Source organism: Balaenoptera physalus, assembly GCF_965194825.1.
Source record: "Balaenoptera physalus genome assembly, chromosome: 3".
Classification (NCBI taxonomy): Eukaryota; Metazoa; Chordata; class Mammalia; order Artiodactyla; family Balaenopteridae; genus Balaenoptera; species Balaenoptera physalus.
In genome coordinates, this window is record NC_138890.1 from 15,472,170 (window position 1) to 15,490,737 (window position 18,568).

General features: G+C 47.7%; 1 protein-coding gene and 1 long non-coding RNA gene across 25 annotated transcripts in view; one reads left to right on the top strand and one right to left on the bottom strand.

Annotated features, from left to right (window-relative positions):
- MGAT1 (alpha-1,3-mannosyl-glycoprotein 2-beta-N-acetylglucosaminyltransferase) overlaps positions 1–18,568 on the top strand; it is a 75,059-nt gene that overhangs the window by 53,576 nt on the left and 2,915 nt on the right. For 14 of the 24 annotated variants that reach the window (XM_082457746.1, XM_082457762.1, XM_082457743.1 and 11 more), the window contains 2 exons: positions 2,159–2,202; positions 3,921–4,352. The gene's annotated coding sequence lies outside the window, so the exon portion shown is untranslated. Of the gene's footprint in view, positions 1–2,158; positions 2,203–2,488; positions 2,818–2,895; positions 2,957–3,137; positions 3,323–3,920; positions 4,353–8,905; positions 9,127–9,320; positions 9,486–9,507; positions 9,771–18,017; positions 18,131–18,568 lie in introns of those variants that run through there. The other 10 variants (XM_082457758.1, XM_082457748.1, XM_082457752.1 and 7 more) reach the window with 9 other exon arrangements.
- LOC309658806 lies at positions 1,026–2,400 on the bottom strand. Its single transcript, XR_014262405.1, has 2 exons — positions 2,122–2,400; positions 1,026–2,040 (listed from the first exon to the last, which is right to left on the bottom strand). It is a non-coding gene; the product is annotated as an uncharacterized lncRNA (long non-coding RNA).

The following is an 18,568-nucleotide window of genomic DNA, read 5'->3' on the forward strand; positions in this document are numbered from 1 at the left end:
TTAAGCAGAGAAATGCCAGGATCCCTCTAGCTGCTGTGTGAAGACTAGGCTACTGGAGAAGGGGAGTAAGGACAGAGGGACCTGGTTGTCCAGGTGCGCGATGAAGGGGGCCGTGAGAATGCTGAGGTGTTGAACCCTAGACAGAGCTTGAAGATAGAGCCAACAGGATTTCCTGACAGACTGGGTAGAGGATGTAAGAGAGGAAGATGAGGATGGCTCTTGGCATTCCAGCCTGAGAAAATGAAGTGGAGTTACCATTAATTCAGATGAGAAAGACAGCTTTTTGCGAAAAGATCAGGAACTTATTTGTGGACCTGTATTGTTTGAGTGTAGCAGCAATAAAAATTTTGTTTTAAGAATGTTTCTAATATTATGACATCTTTCCAAGTAAAAAAAAATCATTTCATGACTTCTGACCTAGCAACTATTACATTCCCAGTATTGAAAATATGCAAGTTGGTCACTGCTAGTAATCTGGAGAAATCACGTGGATAGAAGATATTCCATAAGACTGGAACCTAGGTTCCAGTTTTCAAAAAGGGGGCAAAGACAGATGCTGTAAATCCGTCCATAGTGCTGGCAAGATTCTAGAACATGTCATTAAATGGATGAACTCCTAAAATTAGTAGTAGCTCCTCTTGGATTCAGCCTTAAGTTAAGAGCAAGTCAGATCAACGTATGTACTAGAAAAACCCAGTCTTTTATCCTGTGTGTCTTCTTTACTACTCATACAGAGCACTTAAGTTCTGACACCAAATGTGTGGAGGTTTTCTCCCACCAAGCAGTTCTCTGTGACACCGGCTGCTTGTCCTACAATTAACTCAATTCTGACACAATCTGGAATAACATCAGATCCCACAGGTTAGGGGCTCAGTACCACCAGACTGACTCCGCATCAGATACCAATTGCAAGTAGTAGGCCCCCAAGTTACTCACAACTTCTGTTCTACCTGGAGGTTCCCGTGACCTCCTACCCCTTGGATTCGATTATTTGCTAGAGTAGCTCACAGAACTCAGGGAAACACTTATGTGTATTAGTTTATTAAAGGATACAGATGAATGCCAGATGAGATACAGCGGTCAAGACCTGGGAGGGTCCCGAGCACAGGAGCGTCTGTCCTTCTGGAGTTGGGGGTGTGGCACCCTCCCTGTTTGTGGATGTGTTCACCGACCTGGAAGCTCTCTGAACCCCATACTATTGGGATTTTAATGGATGCTTCATCACCTAAGCATAATCTATCATTAGCTCCATTTTCAACCCTTCTCTCATCTCAAGAAAATGGCGGGGGTGGGGGAGAACCTGGGGAGGGGGGTGCTAAAAAATTCCAACCTTCTAATCACAGCCTGGTCTTTCCAATGATCAGCCCCCATCCAGAAGCTATCCAGGAGCCCACCCAAAGTTGCCTCATTAGAAAAAATGACACTCTTATCACCCAGGAAATGCCAAGGGTTTCAGTGGCCCTGTGTCAGGAACTAGGGTCAAAGATCAAATATTGGAACAAAAGATCCTCCCAGTGCTCTTATCACTTATGAAAATTCCAAGGATTTTAGGAGCTCGGTATCAGAAACTAGACAAAGACCAAATACATATATTTCTTCTTATAAATCACAGTATCAAAGAAGATATGCCAGAAGACTGGAGCCTAAGTTCCAGTTTTCAATAAGAGGGGAAAAAAAACAAAGGCTGCGAATCCGTCCACAGTCCTGGCAAAATTCTAGAACACGTTATTAAATGGATGACATATGAACAAAAATTAGTAGTAGCTTCTCTTGGATTCAGTTTGAAGTCAAAAGCAAGTCAGACCAATACATTTAGAAAAAAGCAACCAGGGAAATTTTGGAACTTGGAAGTCCAATGTTTGAAGGTGCAGAAAGGTTTAAGAGGAGACTGGTCACAGGTGGCACACGATAGTGGCAACATAGGTTAGTGTCACAGGCTGGGAAGTTCGCGTCCAGCCTCTATCACTTTCTAGCCACGTAACCTCCGGCAGAGCTCTCTGCTGCTCGGGGAATGGTAACCGTGGTCCCGACCTGTGGGTACTAAAAATTGAAAAGTGTTTCGCACGAGGCGTGTTCAACAGAGAGCTGTCCTGGGGACGCGCGGGTTGGGGGGGTGCTTACTTTATGAGTAGTCTCACTCTCTTCTTTCTCTTTTCAGACCCAGGGAAGGTCCTGCCTCCGTGAGAGATGCAGCGAGAAAAAGTAAGCAATGAACAAAACAGCTTTCCTTCAGTACGGCTACAGAGCTCTCAGCACAGGAACGGGTGAACACAAGCCTTGGTGCTTCCAGAATTGCTTCTCACCAGGACTCGCATCCAGAGAGGGGAGCACTCTGGACTTTCTCCAGAACCCTGAACAAGCGGGCGGTTGCTAGGCGACCCTAAGACCGAGGTGGACTAGGTGAACCGGCCCCAGGCCGGCTCCGCCCCCACTTCCGGGCTCCTCGCTCCGCCCCCTTCCCGCCCAACTCCCTCCAGGCCAGGCCGTCCAAGCACCAACCCTCGCCACCCGACCGAGGCGTCGTGACGCATGCGCTCTTCTTCCCGCGCGGCTCGACTTGACACGAGCTCCCGATTTCCGTCACAAACTCTGTCCCCCCACTTCTTGCACGGCCGTTACTGTCGTCCCCAGCTCCGTTCTCACTCACACCCTGTCCTGCCCACGCCTCGTCCCCAGTCCTTTTAATAGTGACTGCAGAGCAACCTCAAGTCCTGCTCCCTTGGTGGCGGTGGTGATGGGCGGGGGGAGATAAGGCGGGTGACGGGTGGTGGCAGTTACCACGGACTCACTTCCGGAGGACGGACGGAAGTGGCTGCGGTAGATGGTGGGAGGGGGAAAGGAGTGCGAGGGGAGGGCCGGGCCGCCGGGGGTCGAGGGGGTGGGGCCTGGGCGGGCAACCGGGACCCGGCCTGGGCCCTGGAGTCCGACCTGGGGCGGGCCGCGGCTCCCTGCTGAGGTTGGGGGTGGGGGTGGGCCCCGGGTAACGACCCAGCGCAGATAGGGCGAGGGTCATCTGGGCAGCGGAGGGGTAGGGGTCAGAACCTAGAGAGGGTCGCGTTGTCACCCCCTTTCCCCGTGAACACCGAACGCGGGGTTCTGAGAAGGGTGGGAGGAGTTAAATTCTTGGCTGGGTGGGGGGCGTTCTTGTGGGCGCCACGCCCCTACAGGAAGGAAGGGGGAGAGCGCGCGCGCGTTTGTGTGTGTGTGTGTGTGCGCGTGTGTGTGCGTGTGTGTGTGTGTTAAGGAATACACTTAGAAGGGAGGGGGCGGCCAGGGTGGGCCACCGGATTGAAAAATTGGAACATCACTGGGGCTATTGCTGGTAGGACTCAGGCTTCTAACGTTTCAGGAGAGTGCTCTCGGGAGTTGGCCCCGGGAAGGAGTTTGACGGAGATTGGGAATTACATCCATGGCACAGTTTTGGAAGCAGAGGGGGAGGTGCGGGTGAAGGGAAGGGAGCAAAGAATGCTTGTAGAAGGTGCCAGCATCTAGGTGTGGAATGGATTTAGTTCAGACTGGGAGAGCTGGCCGATTAAAACACTGCACACCCTAAGAAGCTTGGGAGATGTAGGGCGATTAGTGTGTGGCACTAACAAGGCAAGAACAGGAGGAGAAATGTTCTTTTCTGTATTTCTTAGAAGACAGTCTCCACACACTAGTGCTTTCGGTTACTTTTCCTATAGTGTGGTTGGTGCTGTCTTTCCTTTATCTTGAGCCTTATATGTGTATACATATTGATGAGATGGCTGTTTTGGGGTGCAATATGTGAGTGAGGTAGGAACTTTGTATAACCTTGTGGAGTGTTTAAGGAAGGGTTTTTGATGATAGAGTCAAGGGGTCTACTTTAGGTAGGGAGTCTTAGAAATCCTTTTGGGTATATAATAGATTAGAGAGTGTCATGATGTTTAAATATTCTGCAGGTTAACACAGAAATCAGCCTCCTGGGCCATGTCGCTTCTAAGGCCTGTTTCCTGTCATGAGCCTGAGCAGAAGACGGACTTGCCAGCCCTCACAGTGGATGACTTCCCCTCCCTGAACAAGAGATGGGATAGTACCGGGGATCTGCCTATCACCAGACTCTGGGCTTAATAAACCAGCTGAATGAAGGGATGTAATAGACCTCTGGGAGGGACACTGAAGCCTGCAGTGGGGGGGGAGGGGCCTGGACATACCCCTTCCCCCCCAGACTCCTCCCCCTCAGAGTCCACTCAGCCATGGACTTTGGACCTGGACAAGAGGAGAGAAGCCGCACTTTGTTTGGTGTATCTGATTTGGGATTCTCAGTTTGGAAATGGAGTGCTGGATGGGGGTTTGATGATCTCCAGGGGAGCAGCTGAGAGAAGAGAAGAAAGGTAAGGTTCCCGTCTCATTTCCCACTTGGTGTCTTGCTGCTCCTGTGCAGAAAATGTTGAGTGGGGTAAGTCTGGGAACTTGACTTTTGAGGAATTGAGGAATTTTGACAATTGAGGAATTGCCGTGATGGGAACCCTTACCCTGATGGATACACAGAAAACTTCACCTCTCCTTCACTCTCGGGGTGCAGGCTTGTTCCCAGCTGCTCCTTACCAAGGTAGGAGTACCTTGTAAGGGGTTGTGAGCAATGGCAATTGTGAGGTTAGACCAAGGAGAACATGAAAATAATTTAGGCCTCTGAAGGGAGGTTGTGTTCGATTACTTGTAAGGGCTTTTTCAATGCTGAGGTAGTAGGATTCCAAGTCAGTTTGGGCTAAGCACAACTCTGGAATGGATTACCCAGGCTGAGGCAGGCTGCTGTGTTTTGGGCAGCTAACTGAATAGAACTGCCTGGGGGGGCAGGTAGCAGATGGTCTAGGTAACCTCCTAAGTTGCCTCTCCTCCTTCCCCTATAAGGGAGTGTAGGCCATGAAACCTCATGGTAAGAGCAGAGGAACAGAACACAGGTTTGGGAATCAGGATTTGCGTTCTAGCTCTGCCTTTCTTAGTGTACAGCCCTAGGTATGTTGGTTAAGCTCTGCCATGTTCTCTTCACTTGCAAAATGGGGGTAACTAACTTTCCAAGTCCCTCACAGGTTGTTCACAAGGAACAAATGAAATGATAGATTTTGAGAAGTATCCAGGGCCATGTACATGTAAAACAGTAACATTGCTATTGCTTCATATGCCTGTATAGTTACACAGAGAAAAACTCTACATTAGGAGTTTTGTTCTTTCATTGAAATAGGGTTCTGGCAAAAGCCTTATTTGTCCTTAATTAAAAGCCTGCCCTGAATTTGTCTCATCCTGTTGCTGTTAAACAATACCTGGGATCATGAAGTGGTGGCAAAGGTGCACGGGTTCAAGGAGAACTGAAATTGAGGGATTCTGCCAGATACCTTGTTGGCTCTCAGAGCTCTCCAGTCAGCGTGGCAAGTGTGCCTCTTTGGGGTAGCAGATTAAAGAGGGGTGGAGGAAGGTGCAAGTCTCAAGGACCGAGTGTCTGTTTAGGAGATGGAGTGCTGGGCCTTTCCTTCCTATGCCATATCGTGGTCTTCTCTCCTGCTCAGACTGCCATTTTTTAGCCATCTATAGGCTGTCCCTGGTTACCTTCTTACCTGCTGCTCACTCCTTCTTTGAACTCCAGTTTACCTATGCCAAGATGCCTGCTTTTCTCAGTGACGATAACAGTAGAAGGGAGAGATGTTGGGAATTTTGATAGACAGTGGGGTATGGTGGCCTGGGCAAGGGGTAGGAAGCTTGGCTCCTAGCATTTCTTTGCCTCTCACTAGCTGTGTAACACCTGGGCCTCACATACACTGGGGGCTGGCAACAATAACAGAGGTCGTTTGCAAGCTGAAAATCACATATTTATGACTTAATTTCTTTTTTCCCTTTCTCCCTTGCCATAGGAGTCCCTGAGTCCCCCAGTGGCCTGAGGGCTGGGCAGGCAGACCTGGGTGGAGTTCCTGGCCCTAGATGTTGCTTCTCTAGTCTGATGCCTCAGGTGGCCCCTTTGAGGCCAGGCTTCTACTTTAGAAGGTCTGGATTTCAGGGTGGGCCTGTCACCTCCCCTAGCTTTGTCCAGCAAATTCCTGGTGCTAGTCTTTGCTTAGACACTGGGATCACAGTGATCCCTCAGGGATGTGTGGTCCCAGGATGCCTCTGCACTCATCGTGCCTGGGAGAACGGTGAGTGCTTCGAAGCACTTGAAGTACCACAGAGTCGTGCTGTATTTGTACAGTGCTTACATTATGTGAAGTGTCCAGGCTGTTGCGTTGTGTAAGTTTTTCGTCACCACATTGTTGTGGGGAGAACAGAGCAGGGATTATTCTCCCAGTTTGATACGTGAGGGGAAGCTACAGAAGCCCTGATTAGGAAGGGCTTGCCTATGTGTGGAGTGGCAGATGCTGTGATTGCCTGCCCAGTGCTGTGCTGCTCCTACAGCATCTGACCTGAGAAGGGCCATTCGGATTCTGCTGCAAACCTCCAGGGAGGGGAACTCAAGTGCCCTGTCAGACAGCCTCTCTGCTAAGATGTTTCTTCCCTGGAGTGAGCCAGAATTCCTCTCTCCTGTTGTTTCCACCAAAAGCAGTAGCCCTGCCCTCAGCCTGACCCTTCCACAAGACAGTCCTCTCAAGACGGTCACAGCCTTCTCACAGGGGTACCAGGATGTCAGGGCACAGCACTCATTGGGTGTCCAGCTACTTATATCCACAATGATAGACTGAAACCACATATTGTGTGTGTGTTGTAACTGAATTTATTTATGCCCTTCTTTTTTCCCGAAGGAACTGTAGGTGGCTAACCAAAAGTTCCATTTCACAGGCATTGCTCAGTGATTATTGTATTAATCTTTGCTCTTTTCTTTGATCTTAATGAGCTGAGTTTCTGGGTCTTTATGGGGAGTAGGGATATTGAGAGGAAGGGAGAGGGGAAAATAGATACATCATTGATTTAAAACTTTGCTTTTACCTCTACTGATGGTTTCAGAGCATGAATTCTTAAGTTCAGAGCATGAATTATTTCCAAATTATACAAAAATTCAGGGTATCTTGGGCATTGTTTATGGGAGGGTAGTTTCCTGGAACAATTTTTACTTCCTTCTTATCTCTCCTCTCCTCTTTTGGAAGTAGTGGGGGTTGGCTGGGACCAGATCTTCCTATTCCTTCCATTTTCACATAATCCATTCCCAGTTTCATCCCCAGAATTCAGGCACCTGGCTCCTTGTTTCTGCCCTCCTTCCCCTATAACCCTTCTGCATGAAACCTCCATCAGGAGCCCAGGGCCTCTTTTCCCAGGTCAATTTGGCACTCATCACCCTGCTTCTTGCCTCTCAGACCAAATGTTTTCTCTTGCTTCCAACCAAGAATTCAGCTCATTCTTATTCTCTAACCAGGCCCTTTGTTTTGGGACAGTCATGGAATTTCTTCCTGTGAGCCTTGGAATTTAAACAGAGGACTATAATGATGGGGCGAGAGTTTTGGTACACAGTTACCTGTCCTGTTCCCCACTGAACAGCCTTAGATGAAGAAGGATTATTGGTAGAGGTGGGAATCCGACATCTCATGGGCTGGTTGGTTTCCCCACCTTTCAGCATCCCACTCTGGCCTTTGTCCTGGGACAGTGACTTTAGCTCCTGATATCTTGGCTCTACAGTGTTTCCCAACTTTTTACATTTTAAGAAACTGTGGTTTTCCCTCTTGCCTTGACATGGAGTATTAGCATGTAGGCCTTCCATGTCTCCTACATGAGGAAAAGCTTAGAGAAGGAGCAGAGGTACAGAAACATTGGCTGCTGGCTGGCTCCCATCTCCTGCCACAGTCCACACAATCAGCTAAACTGGAGACCTTGCACACACACACACACTCACACACACACACACACACCCCAGTGCAGCCTCACTGAGGTGTCAGCTCTTCTTTCACTCTTCTCCTTCAGGGCTGGGCTCCAACTGCAGGATTTCCCTGCTGCCCCACTGTGTGCCTGTCATGCTGGACACACAGCTATCACAAAGAGCACTTGCACTCAAGGCTGCATGAGGAGAGGGAATGAGTGCCATCTTTGGAAGCAGGAATGCCTGGGTCTAAAACTTGGCCATGACCCTCATTAGGTCTTGTGACCTTCAGCAAGTTGGCACTTAGCTTGAGTCTCAAACTCTTCATCTGTAGAATGGGATGACAATGTGTACTCTGCAGAGCTGCTAGGAGGGTTAAAGGAGAGGCTGGGTGTGGGGCAGGATGCCGGTCTGGCATGTGACGGCCTCTGTGCAATTTTGTTTTAGCTCCTCACCCCCATGCAGGGACCTTTAGGGCATGTCCTGCCTTCGTTTCTCTAAAACCCCACATAAATCCTAGTTTCACCGAGAAACAAGTTAGTGAGTGAAGTCAGTAACCATATACCACAAAGTTCTGGCCTGCTCTGTGCTCTGGAACACAGGGGAGGGAAGTGGATGGGGGCACGTGCTGGTGCCAGAAGAGTGTGTCCTGATCACATGGTAGGGCTGGCCCTGGACTCAGTCCTTCTCAGGAAAGTCATCTGCATGAGTAGCCAGTGGTTCTCAGCTCCCCACCCTCACTTGTTAGGGTCAGATACGGACATCTAGGCTTTTCCAGGGTCCTCCTTCACCCCCTTTCACAGGGCTATCACAAAGCCTGATTGAGGCCTTTCCTCTTTAGGTCTGGTGGGTCTACCCTAGGGAAAGGTCTGTCTCTCTTTGCTCTTTTGCTCCAAACTAACAGCACTCATTACCCACCCCGAAAGGAAAAAACAAACAAAACAAAAAACAGGAAGCCCAAAAAAAAAAAGCCAGCTTGCTCTTTCTCGATTTTGGCTGCAGGTGTTTCCTCCTTGGCTTCCTTTTTGGCATCCTGGTTCTTGTTCTTACTTCCCTGCACCCTCTAGCCTCTCAAATGCCCTGGACTCCTCCCTCCTGGAAGCCAGGGGTTGGGAGGAGCAGGCCCCCAGATCCTTGGCTTCGGGTTTGGTAAACGCACTACTGAGGCAGGCTGCTTGGCCTACCTCTGGCAGGGCTCTTCCCCTCAGCCCCACGAGGCTCTGGGCTCTGGGGCTGGGGAGACCCGAGGAGAAGTCTGACTGGAATGGGTTGAGTGTGGTTGGGTTTACGCGTATCGACCCGTGGAGTTGCGACTGAGAGCGGCAAAGGGCCCAAAGGTAACAGCTGTCTCCACAGCATCTCCAAAAGTTGGGGACCCCGGAAAACTTGGGGTGCGCAGACCGCGAGTTCTTCTGAGAGGTCGGGCGTTGGAGGCGAGCCGGGGAGAAGGGGTCCCGGGCGAGTAGGGGCAGCCGGCCCCGCCCCTCGGCCTGCCTCGCCCCGCCCTCCCCGGGGAAGGGCCACGTTGCCCGCCCGGCGGTCCGGCCCTCGAGCGCCGCAGGAAGAGCCTGCCTGGCGGAAGGCGCCGGCGGCCTCCGCGCTAGCGCCTGGAACGCGCCGGGGCGCCGGGGCGCCGGGCTCGCTCCCCAAGCCCCGGGGCGGGCCAAGTTCAGGGCCGGGAAGTTGGGAGGACCTGGTGAGTGGGGGCCGGGGGACGCCAGCGTCCGTCAGTTCTGGGGCTTTTCCCCGGAAAGGGACCGAGGTCTGACTGAAGGAGGCCCCGCAGGAGCGGAGAGGGCGCTCCGGGGCTGGGGTCCCGGCTAGGGAAGCTGTCCCTTTCCGAGCCCTCCGTGTCCCCCGACAGCCCCGGTGCCCGAGAGAGGGACTTGGCCCGGGTCGCCCCGGGTCCCGACCACGGGCCCCTTTGGAGCCGGGAAGTGGAGCTCTGCGTTCCGCTTTCGGAATCCCGGGCCTCCAGCTGGTGAGAGAGGGCGGGCTCCGCGGGGAGGGGGCTGGTTGTGAAACTCAGCCTCTGGGCCGACGTGGGTGTGGGGCCTGGAGGCGCTGGGGTCGCTGGAGAGGGTTTGGGGAGCGGAATGCCAGGTGGCCTTTCCCCAGACCCCACCCGCGCGTCCATTCCAAAAGTTACTAGGGGTTCTTTCTCCTCTGCCGGGAGGAAGAATTGACTCGATGTGGAAATAAGTAAATTGTCAAGAAAACTTTCTCCTACTTGTTAGCTCATGTGTGTGGAGTAGGGGGCCCCTGAGCCGTGCAGGGCCCCATCTTATAAACCCTGGAGCGCAGGGGCTGTGGCCGGCTGGTCTGTGTCTCCACGGGACAGTGGACCCTGGAGTGAGGCTCCGCCTTGGTTAACCTTTGCCCCCGTGATGCGTCTAATTAGTCCTCCCTTGACGAACATCGCTGGCTGAGATTGTCCAGCTTTATTTTCTGTCGTTTGTAATACTTCTCAGACCATGTAGACTTTTCTTTTAGATGCTTACATCCCCCCTGCGTCTGCCTCGAACTGTGAATCACCCCTGCCTGACCCCATTACCCGAGACCATTGAGGTCTCTCGGATCTCCCCTGTCCTTTTCTCAGATTAGAAGGCAATGTAGTATGTGTAACCTCAGTGGCTTATGTGACAGGTTAAACTCATTTCCTGTTTGGGACACTGGGGAAATTGTCACTGTCCTTTTCATCATCAGAGCCCAGGGGCCTTGGAGATGATCCAAATCAACCCTCTCCCTGTTCAAATGAGGGAACTAAGGCACAAGTGACTTGCCCAAGGTTACTTGGTTTCCCAGGGCTTCATGCTTTTTGCTGCACTAGCATCATATATCCCTTTAGCCTGCATCCCTTCCCTCTAGGTCTTATTCTCTAAGTCCTTGAATTATTTAGTGTATCTTCTCTGACTCCCTTTCAGTTCTAACATCCTTTTGAAATTATGGAGCCTGGTACAAGGTACAGGAGCCTAGCAGAGGTCTAATGAACAGGAAAGTGATTCAGTTAAGTCTCCATTATCTGTGGCATGTTCTATACTTTCTGGTTTTTTTCAGGCAATGCTTTTTAACGTACTAAGCAACACAGAGATAGAAAGGAAGGTCTGTCGACATTCCTTCAACTTCCATACTTTCTAAAAGCTAAATAAGACTTCTCCATTATTGCTCACAGTGAGAAGTTGACTATCTGGTGTTCTCTTGCTGTTTAAGAAACATTTTCTTGTTAGAGAGAGAGAACTGGCTAGAGAATACCATAGGAATCAGAGTTTTAAAAAGGGATCTCACAGCTCATAGGCAGTTCTTCAAAAGAAGAAACTGAGCTAAATGTCCATCAACAGAAGAATGGATAAAGAAGATGTGGTACATATGTACAATGGAATGTTACACAGCCATAAAAAGGAACGAAATTGGGTCGTTTGTAGAGACGTGGATGGACCTAGAGCGTGTCATACAGAGTGAAGTAAGTCAGAAAGAGAAAAGCAAATGTTGTATATTAACGCATATATGTGGAATCTAGAAAAATGGTATAGATGATCTTATTTGCCAAGCAGAAAAAGAGGCACAGACATGGATAACAAACATATGGACACCAAGGGGGAAAGGGGTGGGGTGGGAGGAATTGGGAGATTGGGATTGACACATATACATTATTGATACTATGCGTAAAATAGACAACTGATGGGAACATACTGTATAGCACGGGGAACTCTGCTTAATGCCCTGTGGTGTTCTAAATGGGAGGGAAGTCCAAAAGGGAGGGGCTATATGTATATGTATGGCCGATTCATTTTGCTGTGCAGTAGAAGCTAACACAACATTGTAAAGCAGCCATACTCCATAAAAGTTAATTTAAAAAGAAAAAAAAGAAGAAGCTGAGACCCACGGGAGTTGGTGGCACCTGCCCAGAACCTGCTGGGTTTTGGTTGAGGGTCTTATTCACTAAAAAGGCTCACGCCTCATCTCCCACCACAGTGCAGATGTCTTTGTACTTGGTGGTGTGGACCAGCTATGTGACTTCCCTGAAGGAGTTGTGAAAACTCTGGCAAAAAAAAAAAACCTGGTGTGAGTTTGTGCCTTGCAGGCAAATGTCATTAATAACAGAACATCAGGTACTCAGGTCAAGGTTGAGGACTGTTGTTCTATTTTAGAAAAGGAAGATGTGGCAGATTGTCTTTTCCCAACATGGCCACAACTTTAAATATCCCACTCTACATTGTTACAATAGGACGTTGCCCTCCTCCCACCCGGTGGTGGGGGGTCTGTGTTCCTTTTCACTTGAATGTAGGCAGCGACTCGTGATACCCCTGGCCTGTGAGTAAGTCAGGAGTGATCCAAGGTTTTGGATTGCCGTGGTTTTGCTCCTGGCCTTTCATGTAGTTGCAGTCATATGTGGCTGGGGTTGGAATCATCTGGAAGGCTTCCTCCCATGTCTAGTGGCTGATGCTGACTGTTAGCGGACCTTAGCTGTGGTTGTCAGCTGGAATACCTAGAGGTATCCTGTCCACATGGCCTGGGCTTCCTCTTACCTTGGTGGCTGGGTTCCAAGAGCAGGCATCTCAGGAGCACCAAGTGGAAACTGTATTGCCTTTCATGAGCTAGTCTCATAAGTCGCATAGTCCTCACTTCCTCTGTAGTCACAGATCAAAGAGAGGGAACATAGACCGCATCTCGCCCAGCTCTAGAGGGAGGAGTGTCATTGTCACTTTGTAAGAAGAGCACGTGGGATGGGATACTTGGTAGTCATCTTCGGAAAATGTAATCTTTCACTGTTAGGCTGCTAGTTTGGTCTTCTTTCTCCCCGATTTAGTGAATAATGCAAGCAGCCCTCCACCTAGCTACTTGAACTTCGTACATGTGCCAAACACTGTCATAGGTATACAGATCATAGAGCCTCTTTTCTAAGGAGTAAGGTGAGAGCCAGGTAAGTACAGCCACAGGTTCTGTTACAGTGTGGAGAGGAAAGACAGGAGGTGTGGAGAGAGTACGGTGGGAGTATAGCTGTGGGAAGCCTGGCTCTGCCTGGATGTTAAGGAACTGGGTTCTTAAGGATGTATAATGCTTGTCAGTGGGGCTTTGGATAATATTTCAGGATGCGGGACCAGCCAGAGGAAAGAAAGCAGTGTACAAAGGGTACTTATTGAGGGAAAAAAGTAGCCTGTTGAGGCCAGAGTACGGGGTTCATGGGGTTAGTGGTCGGAGGTGAGGTTGAAAAGGAATGTTTGAGTCAGTTTGTCGTGAAGGCCCTGTGTGTCATAATAATGATTTTGAGTTTTAGTCTGTGGGCAGTGGCAGTATGGTTTTTAAAGCAGGTTAGTGTTGGGACCAGTTGTGTACTTTTAAGAAGGATGCTCTGCCACTATTGGGAAGATTGCTTAGAGGGAAGCAAAGTGCGTGATAGGTGAACCAGCTGAGAAGCCATATCAAGAGTTCAGTATTTAATAATAAGGGAAGAGAGTTCAGGTTTAAGCGTTTGAGATCTTGAAATAGGATGATGTCAGTGAATGAGTAACTTTCTCTTCCATTTTCATAATTCTGAAATTCTTGGGGCTGGATATGTTTCAGAATTTAGAATTTTTTGGATTTAAAAAAGATGATCTGGTGCATTTATGATGTAGTGAAGGTCTGGAACAGCATACCATAATCCAACATGCTTATTTCTGTAGCAAAACATATGAACGGGATAAATAAAGACTATACGTAGCCTCACATTAGATCAGATTTCTCCAAATGAGGTTAAGCCAAACAAGTGTGGAAAACTTCTGTTTTTCAGCACTTTTTGGACTTGGGAATTGCAGTTAAGTGATCGTGGGTGTGTGGCATCCACATGGAAGCCACTTTTTTGTTGCAGGCAAATCTGAATGTCGAGGATCCTAGCATAGCAGCTTGGCAGCACTGGGGGAGCTGGTCCGCCTCCTCAGGTAGCTGGTAGTAGAGGGGATTTGACAGATGTTGAGCACGGGGTTGTGCTGGTGCTGTTGGTTGTGAAGGGGAGGTGGACCTCACAGGGTCCAAAAGCATCAGGGAAGGTGTCCTGGCGAGGTGTGAGTCAGAACTCACTAGGTGAAGAAGAGAGAGAAGAGCCGACCAGGCATACCGGCACATGCAGAGGCCCTGAGGCGGGCTCGAGTGTTTGGGTCCTGGAAGGAATCTCGTAGAGTGGAGTAAAGAGAGCCAGCGAGAGAGGGGACTGGCTAGCAGAGTGACTGGCTAGCATTTATGCTGTCATGTGCTGAGCACTGTTCTAAACACCTGATGTGAATTATCTCACCCAATCCTCGCAGCAACCCAATGAGGTATTCTGTTATGGTTTCCATCTTAGAGGTGAGAGAATTGAGTCTCAGCGATGTGAAAAAAACTCGGAGTGATGCCAAGCGTTGCCCTGGGCTGTTTGACTTGCCCTTGTGTCTGCCGTACCCTCCTGATGGTAGGACTCAGAGCAGTGCTTCCTGGATGAGTGCATGGGCTCTGCTGGCCAAAAGCTGGCCTTCTGGACTTGCTCATTCCACAGGCACAGCCAGCTGCTGGAGAGTGCCTGCGCTTGTGTGTTCACACACCACTAACTTCTAGACAGAGTGGAGGATCCTGCCCTGGAGAATATGTGGAGAAGCAGTAGAAAATGGCACTGGGACTCTGGGTGAGTCCGTGTGGAGAAGGGGTGGGGCCTGGGAATAGGTGCATCACGTACTCTTAAGGCAAGAGAAGCAAGTCCTGTTTGAGAATTTAGAGAAAAGGGTTGTGGGGTGGAGGCCTGGCTGGACTGGGGCAGCTGTTTCCTGTGAGCTATCTAACATTTCTCGAGGTTTATAGACTTGCTAGGAATACAGTCTGCAGAGGGGCTGAGAAGATTGCTTTGATCTGCCTGGCTTAGAAGGTGTTGGGAGGTCTTCCAGGCCTCAGGGTAGTGGGTGTGGGCCACCTAATTCTAATGTCTGGAGCAGGGTGCAGGGTAGAGAGGATGTGGTCCCGTGGGGTTTTGCTACCACTCTGAGAGCCTGCTGGTTTCAGGTGGCTCATCGATAAGTCAGAGACAAGCCTCCTCCTCCAGCCCTGAAGCCAACGCTTCGGCTGATGGAGCTCAGTTTCTCTTTTCTTTCCCCCATCTCTTTATCTAAAGACTATTCCTGCCCAGTCAGTTGGGAGGCAGGATGTTGGGGGTCAGGGAATCCAACACTGACCACATCCTGAGGGGGAGTGAGGAAGAAACTGGAAATCTGTGTGTGTTTCTCTTCTAGGAAACCCTAATTGGTATATGAGCACTAATAAAATGGAAATTTAATGACACAGCAAAATTGAAATGGACTTGAGGTTTCTGAGAAGACTGCTGCTATGGAGTTGTGAGGGTGGCTGGTTTCTAGGAGGAAGACAGGGGGTGGTAGTGCTTGCAGGGGCTGGAGGGACCTCTGAGGAGGGAGGCAGAATCCATTCCCTTTAGAGACTCTTAAAGATCAGCCCTTTGATCCTTGGATACCGGATCTGCCTGCTTGAGAGTCCAGGAGCACAGAGATGAGATCCGGGACCCAAGGTTTTAGCTAGGGTTAGAGAACTGGTCTGTGAGGCAGAGGGGAACTGACAGAGCAGTCAGCACAGGAGAGTGCAGACCTGAAGCTTTGGGGTATGAGGTGTTGAGACCAGAGGCAGGAATGCCAGGGAGAGAGTTGCATGGTCAGGAATGGCAGCTGTCCTGGAATGAGAGGGTACGGTAGATCCTTGCAGTAATGAGGTCTGGTGGAGTGAGGGGGTTGGCAGGACCATGCCTTTTTCTTGTTGGATGCGTGTCCCAGTCCCTTCCCAGAGCCTGGCAGAGAGCAGGTGTGTGACGCGTGTCATGGCGTGATTGAGGAGTTCAGGAAAATGGATTGTGTCTCAGTTCTTCTTACTGATGTGCCCAGCTGGGGCCACATTGGATGAAGCTAGTCAGAGCTGTGGGCTATGTCCCTATATTTGATTTTAAGAAATTGTATTTGAAAATAACTTCAAACTATAAAAAAGTTGCAAGAATAAAAATGGTATAAGAATACTGATATTCCCATTACTCAGATCCACCTATTAACATTTTGCTCCATTTGCTGTTCATATACTATACATGGTATTTTTGTTCTGAACCATTTGAGAAGTTGCACCTACCATGGCCCTCTACCCCTAATTACTTCAGCGTGTATTACCTAAGAATTGGGATATTCTTTTATATAACCACATTATGGTTATCAGTCAACACTGATACTTTGATCTACTGTCTATATTCTAATTTTGTCATTTGACCCAGTGATATCTTTTTTAAAAAGTTTTATTGAGGTATAAATGACATACAGTAAACTTTACATAGTTAAAATGTACATTTTCATAAGTTTGTACATATGTATATACCCATGAAACTATGATCCCACAAAGTTTCCTAGTGTCCCTTTGTAATACCTCCCCTGATGTTCTCACTGCCCCATCCCCAGGCAGCCACTGATCTGCATGTACTCTTTCACATCTTGAATAATTATTTTGAGATTCGTCCATGTGTCGTGTGTCTCAGTAATACGTTCCTTTTTAATTGCTGAATATTATTCCGTTCCACGGGTAAACCACAATTTGTTTATCTATATTCCCATGTTGATGGGCATTTGAGTTGTTTCCACTTTTTGGCAATTATGAATAAAGCTGCTATAAACACTCCATATAGGTTTTTGTATGGACATATGTTTTCATTTCTCTTGGGTCTGTATGTAGGAGTGGACTGGCTGGGTCATATGGTAACTCTCTGTTTAGCATTCTGGCTAGCTGCCAAACTGCTATAAAAGGACATTAGTTCCATATCTCACACCATATACACAAATTAACTCAAAATGAATCGTAAACCTAAATGTAAAACCTAAAACTATAAAACCTAAAAAAGAAAACACAGGGAAAAATCTTTGTGACTTTGGCAAAGATTTCTTAGATACAACGCCAAAAGCATGATTCATAAAAGAAAAAAACCCTGATAATTGGACATCATCAAAATCAAGAACTTCTGTTCTTCAGCTGACTCTGTTACGAGAATAGGACAAGTGTTTGAATTTTTGCCAGTCTGATGGGTGGAGAAATGTTATCTTAGTATAGTTTTAATTAGAATTTTTCTTATCATGAGTGAAATTAAATACCTTTTCATATGTCTAAGGACCATTTTAATATTTTTGTGTGTGAGTTGCCCTAGTCTTCTAGACAAGAGTTTTGGCCTTTTTTCCCCTCAGTTTTTAAAAAGTTCTTTGTCTGTTAGGGTATTGGTGTATTATTTGTGATGTATGTTGCAAATATTCTCTCCCACTTTGTTATTTGTCCTTTGACTTGGCTTATGGTGTTTTTAGCCATGCAAAAAGTGTTTTATTTATTACTGTATCTGTATTTTAAGTCATACTTAGAAAGCCTTTCCCTATACTAAGGTTATAGAGGAATTGACGTGTATTTTCTTTCAGCACTTGTATGGTTTTATTTTTCTACTTAGATGTCTAGTTCACTTGGAATTTATTCTTGTGTACAGATCTTATTTTTTTTCCCCAAGTAGCTATATAATTGTTGTAGCACTATTAATAAGACCATTTTTTGCGTCAGTAATTCTAAATATCCCCTTTATCATACATTAGATTTCTGCGTGTAGTTGGGTGTATTTCTGGAGTTTAAATTCTATTCCTTTGGATGATCTGTTTGTTTACATGCCAACACCACATACTTTTAATTATACAGGCTTTGTAATGTTTAGTATGTTAATATCTGGTAGGGCTAGTCCCTCTTCACTGCTCATTCGTTTTCATCATTTTCCTAGATGTTCTGTTATGAACTTTTGTCTAGCTCTATAAAAAAGTATTTTTATTGAGATTTTTGATGATGCTGAGATGTCCCAACCAAGAACAAGGGATATTTAAGTCTTATTTTGTGTCTTTTCGGGAATTATGGGAATTATAGGTTCATGTAGGTTTTTGAATATTTCTTGTTAATTCCTAAATAGTTTATCATTTTCATGGCTGTTATAAATAGGGTTTTCTCATTTGTTGTTTTTTTAATGAGTTATTATTTGTGGATATGAAGGCTATTGATTTTTGCATGTTAATTTTTATATCCCACTACCTTGCTCAATTCTTTGATTGTTTAGGTTGGATTTGTCATTGATTCTCTTAGAGTTTTCCAGGCATATTCTCATAGCATCAGTACATTGAGATACTTTTGCTTCTTTTCCACTTCTTCTGCCTATAATTGTGTTCTGCAGTCCAGTTGCGTTGGCTGATCCCTCCAACAGAACGTTAAACAGTCGTGTAGATCTGGGGTGGCTTGGCTTTGCTCCTGACCTTCGTGAGAATGCCTCTGGTGCTTCCTTATTAGGTAAGGTGCTGGCTTGAGCCCTGAGGTGTGATATTAGAGTTTTAAAATCAGTAATCTTTGGGCAGTTTGATTTGAGGCATGGGAGGCAGATGGTCTAACCCCCACCTCTCCTAAACTCTGGATAGAAGATGATAAACAAAATCTGTCAGGTAGGGAAGGGAGAAGTGGGATTCCTTTGCTTCCTGTCTTCCACCAACATTACTCTCTACACCACCACCACCACCCCCCCCCCCAAAAAAAAAAACCACGTTGCTTTTCAGAGGACTCGAACTCATTTTGGAATGCGGGAACATGCTCTCCTAATCCTGTTCTTCCACACAGATGGACCCTCCAAACTAGGGAACAAGCAGCTATCTTTTAATATTTATTTATTTATTTATTTATTTTTGGCTGTGTTGGGTCTTCGTTTCTGTGCGAGGGCTTTCTCTAGTTGCGGCA